Raw genomic sequence first — 17861 nt, 5'->3', positions numbered from 1 at the left:
GTGTGAAATACTGAGGACGTCGGAAAAAAAAACTGGTCTTCTTGCGCAAAACTGCGCAAGGTTTTTTTTTATGATTTATGTAGTAGCGAGACTGGTGAAATGTGAATTGTTGTAAACATTCCGGATCCGTAAGAAAGCTACAGTTAAAATTTCATAATGATTGGTTCACTGGTTTTTTGCGGTTATCGAGAAAAACGAAAAATACATTATGTCTTCATATCGTAATACGATATATATCTTTTAAGAATCTTTTTCAAGTATTTGATGAGTTACAAATAGTTATATTTTTTTTCCGGTGAACGAAAATAGACAATACAATACTGTTAGTCATTTTCATTTTTTTTAATTGTATGAGCGGAATAAATTTTTCATACATATTTCATTAAAATCGGTTCAAACGTTCGTAAAAACCATAAAAAGTAAAAAACTTATTTTTTAAAAATCTTTTTAAAAGGGAGAGAAGAAGTGTAAACACACTGCTCAAACTTATATATAACTCTCCTTATTTTAGCGGGTTAAAAAAGATTTCATTCATGTGCTTAACTAAGAATTTAAAAAGTACAACACTTTTACGTGTTGTATAGTTCACAGAGTATAGCGTGTTGTGTAATTCACAGACTTGCATAGTCTGTGAATGAAAGGTACATGCAGCATTGAAATCCTGTCAGAATAACTAACTAATCGTCTTTATGACACAACCAACTGACTATTATCTATTAATAGTACTACAAAATGATTACAGTAACAGTTTTTATTTTTATGAGCAAGTAACACCAATAACTGTAGCTGTCATTTACAAACAAATGCAAAGTAATTGATTTAGAAGATATCTAAATACTTACTCAAAAAAATGAAAAAAAATGATAAGCAAGAGTACACAACAAAATTGAAAAAGAATTTATCGGATAACTCAACGAATCAGTAAAGAGAAACTATTTTTTCTATTAAATTTATCAGTTCGTTGTTTTCAATTAAAAAACTTCCAACTACCTAGATGAACTTACCAGGGTTTTAACGCACGTAAAAATTAAATTCTTCTTCTAGGAATAAAATCAAAAATTATTATCAGTCATTTGTCCTTGCATATTTCTTTTTGAAAGCATCAAAAAATTTAAAACCTTAAACATTTAGATTAAGGTAACAACGCGACAGGCATGTTAAGACTTTAAAATGTTATATTAATAACAAATGGAATTTAAAATAATCTTTTAATTATGTTCACTTATGACCAATAAAGTATGTATTTTCCTTGTGTTATTATATAGAAGGTTGACTTTTTCTTACGCGGAATCCTGACTTTTTAAATCGAATATTTTCCTAAATTTGAACAACTATGTACGTAAAAGACTCTCTTCCATTCCGCAGATAACAGTTGGCATTAACTGACATTTATGGCGGAACCTACTCAGTATCAAATTATTGGGAAAAGAGCATTTCCTAAATATCATTCCATTTGCTATAAAAAAAAAAAGTTGTATGAAGATACTTCATTTGTTTTAGAGCTTAGGAAAGAACTGTTACCATCTGCAGTAAAAATAAAGGCGTGTTACAGGGCGTTTGAATTTCTCTGACACTTTTTAATATCTAAATTGACGATATCCTTTGGGAATGGAAAAGCGTTTTTGTAACAAAACCATCTTTTAGTAACATATTACTGGTTATTTCCGATTTACTGATAATAAATGTTATTTAGATAAAATCAAAAAACCAAAAAGTAGTACAGGAACTGTAGTGTATATATATATATATATATATATATATATATATATATATATATATATATATATATATATATGTGTGTGTGTGTGTGTGTGTGTGTGTATGTGTACGATACTAGCCGGCCCATCTAGCCAGAACCTGGACCCTCCGAGCCCAGGTCGGCCCGACTGGAGGAGCCAACTCAAGGGCTTCTCCGGGCCTCCCGAAGCCACACAACCTGCCCCAGGGCCGCAGAACTCGCTTCGCTCATCATTCCTGTCTACCCATAGGGGCATCCCTACACCCAATAACTTATTTGTTTACCATGGAGGCAGAAATATAATAATTAAGTAAAAGATGAATCTTTTTTTTCCTTAATGAATATCTTTAATTTACAACTTCACCTTCCTTGAGAGTGAATAGAAATAATGAATATTTTTAATATTTTAACCTTCAAGGGAGCTAGGCCTCGTTCTGTACCTTAAAACCTTCCACGGTATAATAAAAATGCATCCTGAAAATTTGAAAGCAATCGATTGGTTGGTTCTTCTAGATTTTTCGAGATGAAACATATTTAAAAACCTTCTATGTTATGCTAAGAAATTGGGTAAAAATTTGATTGCGATTAAACAAGTAGTTTTTTTGTTTATCCCGTACAAACAAAAACCCTCTTCTTCTTCATATATAACAGTATATAATACACAAACATAGCAGTATATACACACAATATAACAAGTATTGTTATATACATAACGGTATATACAGTATATTCTTCATATAATAGTATATATATATATATATATATATATATATATATATATATATATAAACAATAAATAAATAAATGAATAAATATATATATATATATTTAAAATTTGAGTTAATTTCAAAAACAATTAATTTTTGGATTATGTAAATGCGAACTGAAAAAACAGACCTGTTAAATTTACAGAGGCAGTAAAAATTAATCTAATACAGAACGAAGGCCAGGCATAAGCTAATTATTTCTTTCTTATTTGATTAAAATCCCAAGAAACTAGTTTTTTAAAAAAGAAGGCCCAGCGAGATAGATGACGTGGGATCTTTACTTAAAAATTTGGGCTAAGTATGGCACGGAAACAGAACGGAAGGCAAAGTAGATTGTAACGTACAGAGAACGCTATCAAAATTCCAGTAGCCCATTTATGAGCTTGATATCTTAATAAAACTTGTACGGAAATAAAATGAAAATAAAAAGTTGTTTTATTGTTAATTTTATCGGTTTTGCATTTATGTTTTTTAAGGGAGGGTATGTGATATATCAGCTGACTGTTTGATATAATTCTTCATTATCTTTGTTCTGTTCTAATATTTTACCTCTCAATGTTTGCTGTATCTTATTTCCTCGATTATCTTTTCAACATAATTCAGTCTTTGAAATATATATTTACTCGTGTACATGTGTGTGTTTAGATGGATATGTTTACCTTTACTCATCGCTCTAACTAAATTAACTAAACCCAAACGTCTTAATACTAGACCTACCAATTTAGTTCAACCTTTTCAAGAATTTCCTAAAACTTTTTCGGGGTCGTTTCTTCTATTCATTTTAAGATCTCTTCAATATAAATCTTGTCGATCTCCCTAATTTTCAACACAATCTGTAATATCACATTTCAAATCGCTTTTCTTTTCTATCTTTTCTGTTTTTATCATTGTCTGCGTTTTACTTCTATAAAGAACTATACTATATAGTAATAATTTCATGATTTTCTTTCTAATTCTTGAATCTATATTTTATACTAGATTACTTACTTTTTTTACTACAAGTTCTCCTTGATTGTTCTAGTATATTCTTTATTTGTGGATTAGTATGTTCATCTTTAGTAAATTTTACTAATACCGTACAACCTTATTTCAATAATTTTGCAGTTGTTAAAAATTAATGAAACATTTATTTTCATTACAATAGCAATATAAAAATGTTATTTTTATCCGTTTATATGCTAAAACGATTATTTCAATAAACAACTTTCATTAAATTTAAGAAAATAGAAAACATAATAAATTGCAGTAAAATAATAATAAAACAAAATGAACATCAATGCGATGCGTATCCCCAAGTGAAATTTCGGTATCGCTTCATATTGATATTAATAACTAGGTTGTTAGAGCTCGAGCTGCCATCTTAAAGAAATTCTAAAAAAATGAAGTTACTGACACGTAGGACAACGTTAAAAATTTAGTCGCTATTCTACCAGTGTTGTATTAATTTCATCTCAATCTTTGTAAACTCTTTAACAGAGTTTTTTTTAATTTAAATTTTAAAAAAACGATTAAAGTTTATCGGAGAAAATTTTAAATAATTGGTTTTCTTGGTAAAAAACTGTTTCTAACTGGCACACAGAACTAATATATCTAGTTAAACTACTTGTACTATATCTTTACCGAAGTGTTCAAAGCTTAAAATTTTGTTTAAAACAAAAAAATAATTTTCGAATCATTCTATTTTATACCACCAGTTAGTTATTTTTTTAAAACCCTACACAATTTAATTTCATTAATAAAATCTCTGTTTAAAAAATGATATCGAAACCCTTTTTTGAGATTTTTTTTAATTGAGTGCGTTTGATACATACAAAACATTTCTAATTTATGTCCGAACAACTGCAAAATAGCAAATTTTTGCTTATTATATTCATTAAATTTACTCTTTCTTTTCCTTTTGCAAATAACGGTTTTCCAGTTATTCTTAATTTTTCAGTTAACATTTTTACTTGTACGAAGTAAAGAAGTATTGTGATCGCGAAATATTTCGATTTTCAGATTTCAAAGGAAATATTTATTTTCACCATCCCTGAATCCATTTTGACTAGTTTCGAGGTGACGTCTGTACGTACATATGTATTTACGTACGTATCTCGCATAACTCGAAAACGATTAACTGTAGGATGTTGAAATTTTGGATTTAGGACTGCTGTAACATCTAGTTGAGGTTTTGATTGCAGTCGACTGAACCAAAAGTGTCCAAAAAAACCCAATATCTCAAAAAATTTGGATTTTTTACAATTTATTAACTGCAGTAATAACTCTTCACTGAGAGCTTTTCAACGATATATCGTAAGTGGTACTTATTGGTTCCAGAGCTATAGCCAAGTAAAATTTTAATTAATGAAATATCTGGATTTTACAGGGGAAATGCACATCTGTTCGAATCAGACTTCATCTCCTTTTTTTTATTTTTTTAAAACTTTTTTTAACTTTTTTTTAACTTAATTATATATGTGTACATGAATAGATTTGGTGAAATATCTGATTATTTAATATTAATTCAAAATTATAATTTAGAATAGCATTATTTTTCGATTTTCTAGTTTAATTTCTGTTTTATTTTAATTATTCTGAATTTCTGTTTAATTTTAACTACATTAAAGTTAAATACATATTGACTAAAAAATAGACTCTAAGAAGAAAAACTGCAGCAAAAAATCGGTATACGTAATTTAATACTCGTACAAGGAAGGCATGTGGTGTCCACATCAGATTTTTTTCTTCAGCTAAGCATTTTCGATTAATTACAAAATAAAAATAAAATAACGGTGTTTTCGTTTTGTAAGATCAGGACTACGATTTATACAGTAATGGGAAAAAAAACACATTTATATTTATAAATCCTCTTCACGTCTTAATAAATAGCAGCCCAAAATAACATTTAAAAAACCTATGTTATCACATAATTAGTTCAGTATTTTCCTGACTACAGTAGTTATTATTTTTTTTAAACAAATAAATATTTATTTCTTAAAAACGGATAAAATTGAAAAAATCATCTGTCCGTAAACGGCCAAATTCTGCAAGATAAATTAAAAAAAAATTACTTATTAGGCAGTGAAAAAGGCATTTTTAGAATATTGTTTGAATGTTTTATAGTATCGCGTAAAGCTGGATAAAATTCAAAATTAATATAAAAAAAATAGTACTTTAATTTAATATTTTTTTAATTTAAATTAAAAAAAAAATAGAAAAAATATATGGAATAAAATAAGTCAAGTCCATCTTTGATTTTTTATCGAAATAATGAAAAAAGTAATTAAATTTGAAACTCATCGATAACGATATAGTGCAACTAGTATAATTAATTTGTTGTCTAGATATGCAGCAGATGGTAATTTAATATTGCCTTGATCTTTGCCAGGCATAATTGAATAAAACAACCAATAAACTGTCTTTCTCTTATATTTGCTTTGTATATGTTTGTTCAGAAGTACGGTTTGATTTATAATGTAGCAGTATAAAAAAATTTGTTACTCTTGGCAATGGTTCTTTATAACATATTTAAAATGTACTTGTATTATAAATAGAATATATATTGTTAATGCAAGCACAAATAATTAAGTTAATAAGTTACAAGAATATCGAGTTACGTAAAATAATCTATAAGATATTAGAAAAAAAAATGAATTACCCTTAATTACTGCTTTCGTTAAAAAAATTAATTACTAAAATACAAAAGAGTGTTATAGTAATAATTCTGTGAACAGTAGATCTCTTTCATTTTGCATTCAATTTAAAAGATTGAGCTGAAAAACAAAACTGAATTAATAAAGTAAAAATTACAGTACAAATCAGAATCGACAACCGTAATTGATTGCTAAAGGTTTAACCAGAACAAAACACAATAATTTAGCAATATGTTTTAACGATCTCCGTGGCGAAGTGGTAGAATCTTGACCATTCATCTGGAGATCCCGGGTTCAAATCCCAGTCAGACATCGCATTTTTCACACGCTACAAAATTCCACTTTCATATCCAGCTTCAAACTTATATGACGATATCATAAAGCGACAAAAAAATATCGGGATTACTATTTTCAGGGACACTGGGTGTCTGTGATCGATGACTATCAAGAAAGTAACTTCACTGTATCAACATTTTGTTTGCTTGATTGTTTTCTTTATTAAATAAGATGAGGGAAAACTATAAAAAATAATTTCATCGAAAATCAATTTAAGATTAAAAATGTAATAGTATACCGAGAACGTTCAATGATGTACAACGATAGAGAACGGTTTAACTGAAAAACACAAAGCTTAAACACAAAGTAAAATATGAAAATATTTTCTGCAAAGCCACTTAGAGACACAATGTAAATGGTCTATGATATCAGGAATAAATTGCATCTTGATAACCGGGAAGGATTAGATGTTACCAGGTTAGCGAAATGGCAGCTTCTCCATCGCACCACCAACCACTCCCATATAAAATAAAGATAAAAGGCATTATTTTAAAATGATAATTTTTATTAAAAAATATTCGTTTTATTTACTTTGTTTCACCTAGAAGCGAAGAAGATTAATGTAACATTTTAGGAAAATTGGAAAACGCTTACATATAGACGAAGTACCAAAAGGTGTGGAAATAGAACAGGACCTCGATTTCTTCGAACAACGACTGATTTTTTTGAGAAAAATTTGAGCAAGAAAGAATATTTATATTTAAAGATAAAAAGTAACGTCGTTATTTTCTTACGACCTAATTATAAAATAACGTAAAAGAACAATAGGTTTGCTAAATCAGGGTTCACAAAATCGTAGAAAAAATCTGCTGTACGTATTTAAAAAAAAGAAGTGAAGTATTTTATATTCATAAAAATATTAAGAATTTGGTAGACTCTTGTAGAATATTAAGTATTAGCGAAGAGTAAACATTATTTCTGTGTTTTGTGTTATAGGTGAATGATTATAAGAGACCTAACTTAACAAGTTACTGTTGAGAAAGAGAAAACTATTTTTGTCCTTTAAAAAACAATTCGATAGTACTGAATAAAAAGAAAGGATAAATGGTAACTTCTTTATTCAGGCGTTTATGCATCATCAAAAGCTGCATAACGACATCTAATTTCACGTTCAGCCGCACGAATGTTATATTTAACCTGATTTTCTGCCTTATAAGTAACATCCAGCCTCGAATCATCAAAGGGTTTGCTTGAATAGTGAATATAATTAATCTAAGTCTTTTCTCCCTTATATGAGTTAATGTGTATCAATCACATCTACGAAAAATACTGAGAAAAATAATATAATGTTAACCATTAAAGAAAGCATTATTTTCCATTTTGAAACCATGTATGTATATTGCTTCTTATCGGAAGGAAAAAGAAAAACAATAATTACTTAAAAACTTTTTTCGAAATGTTTTTCTTTAAGTTTTTTTTTTAACACGCCGATGTAAAAAGTAAGGATATTTTTAATAAATACTCCACTAAAACTAAGAGGGAAATATAGGCAAATATCTGTTTGTGAGAAAATATAGGTAAATGGATGTTTCTGTGAAAATATGGGAAACGTAAGTAATAAAGTTGTAGTACTAATTTACTGATTTTTTTTTGTGGAAATTCAGAGGCTGTAAAGTAAAATCTTAAAATAAAATTTTCTATAAAATAAATAAATAAACAAAACCAATAAACAATTAACTAACTAGTAAAATTATGATATCTTAATTGCATTACTTTCGCGGGAGTATTTAATCCCGCCATAATTTAAACTCAGAAACGACTTTATTACCTCATTTAAGTCTCTTAAAAATTTAACTGCACCAATGTTCCATCCATGTACACGAATCATCATACTATATTCCGTTGTTATAAGTTTTATCCGTTCCAGTAGTATTAATAAAATAGACTCAATGAGAAACACACCTCTATTTGTATGGAATTCCTCTTTAATTTATTTTAATTTTAGAACATATGGCAACTCAAAACATCGGAAGTGCAAAACAACCACCATATTTTAAAAAGCTAGGAAGGTTTCATAAGATGGCTTTGATTTTCAAAAAATAATTTATCCAAACTGTTTCACCAATAATTGTTTATAAAAAAAGAATTAAAATATTTTAAACAAAATAAAAACAAAAATAAAATTTTCAACAGTGAAACACTTAGGCTCTAAGGAAATATATTTGACAATGCTCCATAACATGGAGAAAAAATTAATATATAGAGTTTATACATTGTTATTTTTATTTCTTTAGACTCTATATTAATTAATTAATTTTTAAAATTAACATAATTAAAAAAAAAAATTAAGATTTCTTAATTTGTTTTTGTACTTTGTGAACACTGAAGGATGTTCAAAACATGCGAGTATCAGTCAAAAATAAGTTCAATATAAAAAATGACTTCATTAAAAAAAAAAAAATAGAATCAAATTAAAAGTACCTAAACTTTTTGAAATACTTAATAAATTATTTTAAATAACAGAAGATATATTTCACTACATTCTAATAACGTTATTTGGAAAAACAATTTATTATAATAAATTCTTCCCATTGAAAATACTTTAAATTACTTTTTTCTAACATAATATTATAATTTAATACAGATGGTTTTAACATCTGTTAAATATTATTGTTTAAAAATATTTCGCATGATTGCGTTAGCAATAATGTGAATACTGGAAAGAATTATTTTTTAAAAGACCTACTTTGTTAATCAAAATTAATGATTTTTTTTAAAATCATAAAATAAAATAAATTATACATAAAATGATCAAAAGTTTTCAAGAACATATTAGACAGATGACCAACTACAAGACCGTAATACTAGTATTATAACTTTGCAAAGGAAAGAAAATATCTGAATTTTATTTATTTATTTTTTTACATATATAAATAGATTATTTTTTTAACTTTTTTTACATTTTTTACTTTCTACACGTTCTTAAATCTCAACGTATGATCTGTTAACCTAGTTTGTTTTTTTATAAGTTCTGCTGCAAATTTCATTCCTATCAGTCGTAAGACCTCCTTTGTTTCGTATTTTTACACCCACCTAATTTTTGGACATCCTGCTGTAACATCATAATTCAAAAGTCTCTCTCTTTTTCTTTCTACTTTATCTATTCATCATATTTTTACTTCCTTATATGAAGTATTGTAATCGCGACAAATTTCGGTTTTCAGATTTCAACGGAAATAAAAAATTTTAAACGTTTTTTCAAATTTAATTATAAAGAAAATAGAAATAATCTATATAAAATATTCTACATTACAATTAAGAAGATATTATACGAGTATGTTATTTCACGTAGTACGAGTAATTAAATAATAAAAGATAAATTGCCCTAACTTTTTTAGGTTAAGACAAGCTTGATTTCAACGGACTTTATTAAGTCCGTTACTTCATGCCATGCTGTCCCTTCTCTTAATAAAATAATGTATAATGCGTACAATGATAACAAAAGCTTGCTTGTACGAGGCAGATAGTCGCTGTGTAGGACTTCATTCTTTTCTTTAATATTAGGCTCATTCAGAACCGAGTATTCTGCAATACAGTGTGTTTAACTATTTTCATAAATAAGAAAAATTCTTTCCGCAGTTAAAATTTATTATAATTTTGTTTAATTACAGACATTAATTTCTTTAAAAATATTTAACGTGCTTATAAATATTTCTTAATGTATATAGTAAAAAAAACGAACAGTTTATACTTATATTAATTAATTGCTTTCCCACCATCAAGTGAGTCATAAAATGAATGACTACTTTATACGAATAAAGGTTATCAAAATATTTCATCTGAGTTATATTTATATGCACTTGTAGTGGATATTAGTATTGTTCATGATGTTTATTACTATAAACATCGTCATTAAATAATAGGCCTATACTCTACACATTATTATAATTTATTAATAGCTTTTTCATTTTATACGTATTCACAGAATAGCTAAGTAATTCTTTCTCGCATTGTTTACTAATGTTGATTTAATACTTTTTTTTTGTCTTCAGTCATTTGACTGGTTTGATGCAGCTCTCCAAGATTCCCTATCTAGTGCTGGTCGTTTCATTTCAGTATACCCCCTACATCCTACATCCCTAACAATTTAATACTAATGTTTAGTTTTCATTCTCAATAAACTGATTTAGTTCAATACTTGGCGTGTACCAATGAGAATTGAATAGTTGTTTTCTTCTGTAAATTGTAGCTTGTTGGTTGATATTTTGTGTGTATTAATAAATTGGTATGTTTTTTGCGTTTTTTGTTAGGGAAATTTATTTTGCAATGGCAGAATTTAAATCCATAGTAAAGAATAAAAATTACCGTAGTGAAGCTAGTGAAATAGTTAATAATGTACACGATTTTATGAAGAAAGAAGTTATAAAGTTAGAAACAATAGAAAATGACAAACGGTTAATACGCATTCAAAAATTTGAAGAAAGAACCGCTGCAGCTTGTGAGATTTCAAGATCACAAGTTCTAAAATACCGAAAAGAAAAACAGGATCTTCTTAAATCTAAATCGCAGTCTTGCTCAATCAGCACACCGAAAAAGTACAAACACCGTTCAAAACTAGTTAGTGGATTGGGAGTTTTGATCAAGAAATTCTTAGAACAGTTAACAAGTTTCATGCAAAACGTAATGAACTTTGCCGACTTAAATTACGTGAAGAATTTCAAGAGTATTCAATTAAAAGGTTCTAGAACTACACTTGCAGATATCCTGAAAGAGTTTCGTATATTTTAATGTTTCATTCGATCACAGCACGTCATCGTAAAAAACAGCAATTTCATTAAGTGGATATTTGAAAAATTAATTCTTGTTCCCCTCCCTAATTCAATGGTTGTTATCGATAATGCGCCATACCACAATTCACTTCTAAAGAAGCTTCCGAATTCAAATGATAGGAAAATGATGTGATTAATTGGATAGAAAAGAACAATATTCCATTTAATAAGCAATCTTAAAACCATAATTGTATGACATAAATAAATCACATAAAAATTCAAAATTGAAGTATCATTTTGATGAACTATTAAAAAAACACGAGCATCAGGTTCTGCGACTTCCACCATACCATCCCGATTTAAATCCGATCGAGATGGTATGATTGGTTCTGAAAAGATATGTTGGTAGTAATAAAATTTTAATGTCAGATATTAAAAAATTAGCCGAGAAAACAATGAATGAAACGAATAATGATGATTGAAAAAAATATGGCAAACAAAAAGCTGAAACTGAGTATTAGAAGATGGAACCGCTAATCGACCAAATGACGGATAAATTTCTCATACATCTAGGTAGGGCTAGTGAAAGTGACTGTTCCCATGAAGACAGAGGTTGGTGAACTTGCACAGGAACTGGACATGTTACGTAAATTTCAAGTAAGTGCTAATTTATAATAATAAATTTATAATTTATAATAGCACAACAAACAATGAAAACAATTGTGCGTAAAAAAATAATTTATAAATTCTAAATATTATGCAAAAAAGAATTGCACTATAATAATTGTCTAATTTACTGTAATTACGTGTACAATATTCATTCAAAGCACTAGATAAGAATCTATTAGATTAAAAATACACATAAAGTTTTTACAATCTTTATTTATTGAATTATTAATACTAAATACGTAATAATGAATTATAACTAATAAAACATGAAAATGGTAATAAATTAAAAGCGAATAAATAAAAGTACAATGATTATTATAGTTATTCTAATAGATGAGTTGTTCCGTTCTACGTCGAGCCGTCCGGTGCTGCGATCTAGTGGGTGCTAGCGCTCAACGGAGAGTTAGGCTGGTACTAGCATTCTACGTCAGAATCTGATCCCGAGCGGTCGTATACACTTTCAGTCCGGATGGACATGTTCGGATGAACGATTAGTTTATTAGTATAAGTTATATGTGATTTAATTTAACTGTATATGTAAAGATATCTATCAAGTTCAATTATGCATTCCATTAACTGTCAAGACGACAATTCATTAAACCATTATTCAACAAGCAACAAGACGTTGTCTTCATTCATCAGCTATGAAAATACAGTCCCACCTCGCTCTAAAATATACCACACGTTTCATGGTCCTCACGGGCAGGATCTAACATGGGTGTTATATGTTTTCATGTTCGGTAGAAATGCAATCTCGACCTTCTCCAATACAATCTTTTGTTTTCATTATACGCACTGTACCATAAAACAAGTTACAATTTGGTATATCTAACGTTATTTGTTTACAAAGGTTTGCAAAGAATTTAAAATAGGCCAAGTTCAATTATTTTATTTTGTTAACTAAACTATTTCTTTTTTTTGACAATTACTAAACAAAACTAAAATAAAAATTCGTAATATTTATTTTTAAAAATGTACGAAAATGAATGCATACAACGAACATTAGTAGTTTCGTGTCATCAATATGCTCCACTTTTTTAAATTTTTTATTTGGATTTTATGAATTATACATATTATGAATTCATCGTAATAAGCTCAAAGCCTGTGCTTGGGAATATGAAATGGAAATTTTATAGCGCATGAAAAATATTTTGTCTGACTGGAATTCAAACCCTGGCCTCTTTATGAAAGGCCGAGACGCTACCAATTTACCATTTTAGCCTAATATTCGTTTAATTGAATAAACTTTAATTTTTATATTTTGTTCGACCATCAACTATTTTTGATTAGAAACAACAGTGGCAAAATTTCAGCAACCGATTGGATTTTTATTCTGTACAGAACAGTAGCTTTATTTCACTAGGACACCAGACAGTTTCATAATAGATAAAAATAACAATTCAATCACTATATCCACAACGTGAACATAAGGTATTAGTTAAATAAATAAATTAATCAAAAAATAAAATAACGAAAAATTCGTTTGAATTCATTCAGTTGCAAAAAATTAAAACAAACATCAATTTTAATAAATCTTTATTAGCCAACAAAGCTTACCGGTTATCCAATTTTTGCAATAGCACAGGTTCTGTTATGTTATGTTATATTAAAGAGTGAGAAGGGGACAGTATCTTACAAAGATTTGTACAATCGATTTTAATAAAAGTATATGATTAACTAATATCGTAACCATTAATATGTAAGAATTATAAAAATTATTGCAATAAATAATATATTTATTTGCCATTTAAATGTTTTACTGATCGATTATTCTTATTATTGTAATAATAAAAGTACCGTATAAGTAATATGAAACAGAAGGAATTTTAAAACAATAAGGTGACAAAGTGTTTACATTAAAAATAGAATAATTCAAGTGTGTATTATACAATAAACAAACTGATTTTTCTGAAAATAATAAAATTAAATTAGGAATTAATGAAGAATAATAAGTACTTAATGAAAACATAAACAATTTTCACCGAACTTTAGCAATAAAATATTTTACTGGGTCGTTAGATTCATACAACAATTTTAATTCACCAAATTTCCTACTCCTCTACTTTGTTTTACCGCATTATATGTAGTAGCTTAGAAGTGCTGAATTATATATCGTTATTTATTACCAAATATGAAAATTATATATTTTTTTATCTAGATTTTCGGAAATTAGTTGGATCGTTATTACTGTAAATCATGCTTAAATATAATATTAACTTGATTTAAAAATATTTATGACATTACGTTTCAAACGGATCGCATGATCTAAAACTTGCATTAATATTCTATCTAATAAAAAGCTTACGTTTAGATTAAATTTTTAATTCGCTTTAATCAACAAACCATCAGGTAATGTTCTCTGACATAATCGTTTTGCACTACATATAGTTGCAAAAGTAGTTCTGCCTACGTAGCAGTTTTTCTCTTATCTGTGGAGTAACACAACTTCTGATTTGATCGCAAAAATTTGTAATTAATTACCTTTCTGAATAAAGTGTTCATTTATTTATAAATATAGACTATGTGTACGTATTAAAAAAATAATAAAAAAAAGGGGAGCTTTGCTGATAAAAAAGAAATGTACATGTTTATGTTAATTTTTAAAAACGTGAATAATGTTAGTAAATTTAAATGTATATTATTTTTTGCGCATACATAACGTAAATGAATAACAGTAACTTTTCCAAGTTACAGTTACAGTTACAGTTAGTAAATTTTCCAAGAGTGTTAAAAATGAATTAACCAAGTTATATTACAAAAATCTTCCATTTATACAATACGTAATAAAATCCATTATAAAATGCTTGTTTCAATACCCTCTTTTATTTTTATACAAACCTTAGGCTCTGAAATAAGAGTATGTTAAATAAAAAAGAAAGAAAAGAAAGGATATTGAGATACAGATTCAGCACAATATAAACGAGTAAAAGAGGCAAACACAACGGTCGTTCGTTATCTCTAACTATTCAGATAGCATGATGGAATTGAAGGGAAGGAAGACATAAAGTTTATATAGCTCTGTTGCCTATCATGAAAACTCAGTCGACAATACACTTAAAAACATCCGCGCGGGTACATACACATATACATAAAACAAATTTTAGTAAAGACTTTTCTAGAAAGATCAACAAAACTTGTTTAACACAAATGGATAACGACGTTTAGTTATCAAATAAAACAATTTAAATTCAGTTAACCTCCTAGCAGTGGTGGTTGTAATTTACGTATCTCACGTTAATAAACGCGATCACACATTTAGCGGGTACTGAATCAGTCAAAAGCTTTTATTAAACGTAAATAAACCTAAAAGTTGTCAGTATGTATATCTATATTAAATCAATAAATAAATTATTGTATACTCAACTGTACAAAAGTAATTAAAAATAATAATAAACTTGCCGACTCGTTAACTTATTCTGGTTTTAATATATATTTTTTTTAATTTGGTTTAATATTGCAAACAATAGATACTACAGATAAAGAAACGTCAACCTTCCAACTTGGAGCATCATAATGAATCACGCTTCTTCCTTGCCCCGCTCAAATTTTTTCAACCTTAAATTGAGGGTAACTCAAGAATGACTGCACCAATTTTCACTAAATTTTCAAATGCACAACTTCAGATATACTACTACAGCATGCCTACATTTCAATGAAATTTATCTTGTGGTTTTGGAAATTTTATAGTCACACATTCTGTATAGGCCTATATATTTACATATAAGGAAATTGTATTTTAAATGAATGGTATTTTTCTGCTCCTCATATATCTAAACGTAAAGAAAATTCATTTTCATCTCCCCACTCCCACCATACGACTGAAAATAATACCGTATTTTTCTTCGAAAAGTCGGTGAAAAAAATAAATATATTCTATTAATATGCACCAATCAACCACCAAAGAAATTGCAAATGTTCATTTAGTTGTTATTCCTAGAATTTAACGAAAGCAAATGTCATCTGTAAGTACTATTTTTTAATCAATGGAACGCCGATTGTCCAGATCGACCTTTGCAAGAAAATCCGTATGAGAAATACGGATAATTAAAAAATTAATAAACGTACGTACTTGACATGTCATTCTAATCTTTAATGGATCACTTTAATAAAAAGACGAAAGTATAAAGTAAAAAAATATTATTTCAGTTAAATTAAAAAGATACTCAAGAACATACGTACACAGTAAAAAAAAAAAAAAAAACAGATACAGTAAGACGTTAAAAATTCAAGTAAGTAGACATTTGCGGTCGGCCTCCGTGGTGCGAGTGGTAGCGTCTCGGTCTTTCATCCGGATGTCCCAGGTTCGAATCCCGGTCAGGCATGGCATTTTCACACATGCTACAATTCATTCATCTCACATCCTCTGAAGAATGCCTAACGATGGAAAGTTAAAATTTGCTAATAAAAGAATCAGGATTTATAAAAATTGTTTGAAAGAAATTAAAATTTACTACCCTACTGTTTTATAAAACATAATTTCCTAAAAATTACAAAAAATATAAAAAAATTACAGTTTAATAGAATAAAACTTAGTGACAGACGATAATAAAAACGTAAGTTTAAAAACACTATTTCTTCTTTAAAAAGTCTGTAGTAGGTAACCTATTAAAAGTTGATCGTTTATGAGCTGCAAAATCACGTAATCATTTTAAACAAAGAATCGGTGTAGAATCGCATTCTTTTTGTCACTCCAAAGCGATACACAGCAGTCATGCGCTTTTTGATATGATGACACTGGATGAAAGACATTACATCATAGTACATGCTTGACCAGTCTTTTTAGAAATTAAATCTGTTTCCACCAGTCTTTTTAGAAATTAAGTTGATAATTGAATTAACATAGACCTAAATTTGCATATGTATTGTGTTAAATGAATTGCAAAACTTCACTTAAAAAATCGAGTAAAGAGAAAGAGTGATAAAAATACATTTCCTATTGAAGTAAAACTTTATCTGAACAATATTTTAGATTTAAAAAAAAAATGCCTAATACGGATGTAAGCAGTCCGGATAGTTGGAGATCAGAGAAATCGGTGTACGGATAATCGATATCCTACTGAACAATTTAATTTCCTTTTATTTGACTTAGATTTTTTCCTTTCATGTTTTTTTTAGATTTATTTAAATCATCTAAGCGACATTAAATTTTATTTATTTGTGTAATATGGTTAAATAATTTTCTATTCATTAAATTTTTCACTCTTTTCTTTTTAATTAAAAGAGAAATTTTATTTTTCCGTCCTTGTACGAAGTAAAGAAAGTATTGTAATTGCGAAAAATTTTGATTTTCAGGTTTCAACGGAAGTATCCATTTTGACCATCCCTCAATCAATTTTGACTAGTTTGGGCGTGACGACTGTACGTATCTCGCATAACTCAAAAACGATAAGGCGTAGAATGTTGAAATTTTGGATTTAGGTCTGTTGAAACATCTAGTTATGCACCTCCCGTTTTGATTACAATCGACTTCACCAAAAATGTCCAAAAAAAGCCAATAATCCAAAAAATTTGGATTTTTTCTTAACTGCAGTAATAAGCTGTTATTGAGAGCTTTTCAACGATATATAAGTGTTATTTATTTTCGTCGACTACATATTGATTTATTAATAATTATTAATCTGTGATTATAAAAAAAGTTTTACGAAAAATAATTCAATAACAACAATAAAAAAAATATATATATGAAAAACAAAACAGAAGTTATTAGTGAAATAAAATATGATGTACTTTTAAAAATGTGTATATGTAATTTAATAGGCGTATAAGGAAGTTATGTGGTGTCCACATCAGGTTTTTATTTTTATTATAACTTTTTTTCCGTCAACCTACAATTAGCAGGATAGAGAAAAACAATTCACCTTTACATAGTATCCGATAGGAAATCAGTAATGGATTAGATAGCACAAAAACTATGTAAGAACTCTCAGTGGGAATGGCAGAGAAGCTACAACTCGGTCGCAAATAAATAAACTAATACACAAAATCAGTGAAATAAAACAACATTAAAAAA

The 17861-nt window shown here is 27.9% G+C and overlaps 1 protein-coding gene across 1 annotated transcript in view; it reads right to left on the bottom strand.

Moving 5' to 3' along the window:
- Nucleotides 1–17861, bottom strand: part of dlg1 (MAGUK family member discs large 1) — a 1479687-nt gene that overhangs the window by 936663 nt on the left and 525163 nt on the right. The gene's annotated exons all lie outside the window — the stretch shown is intronic.

The sequence above is a fragment of the Lycorma delicatula genome, chromosome 1 (assembly GCF_047948215.1).
Source record: "Lycorma delicatula isolate Av1 chromosome 1, ASM4794821v1, whole genome shotgun sequence".
NCBI lineage: Eukaryota > Metazoa > Arthropoda > Insecta > Hemiptera > Fulgoridae > Lycorma > Lycorma delicatula.
Note: the sequence above shows the minus strand (reverse complement) of the source record. Positions and strands in the feature narration are given on the sequence as shown.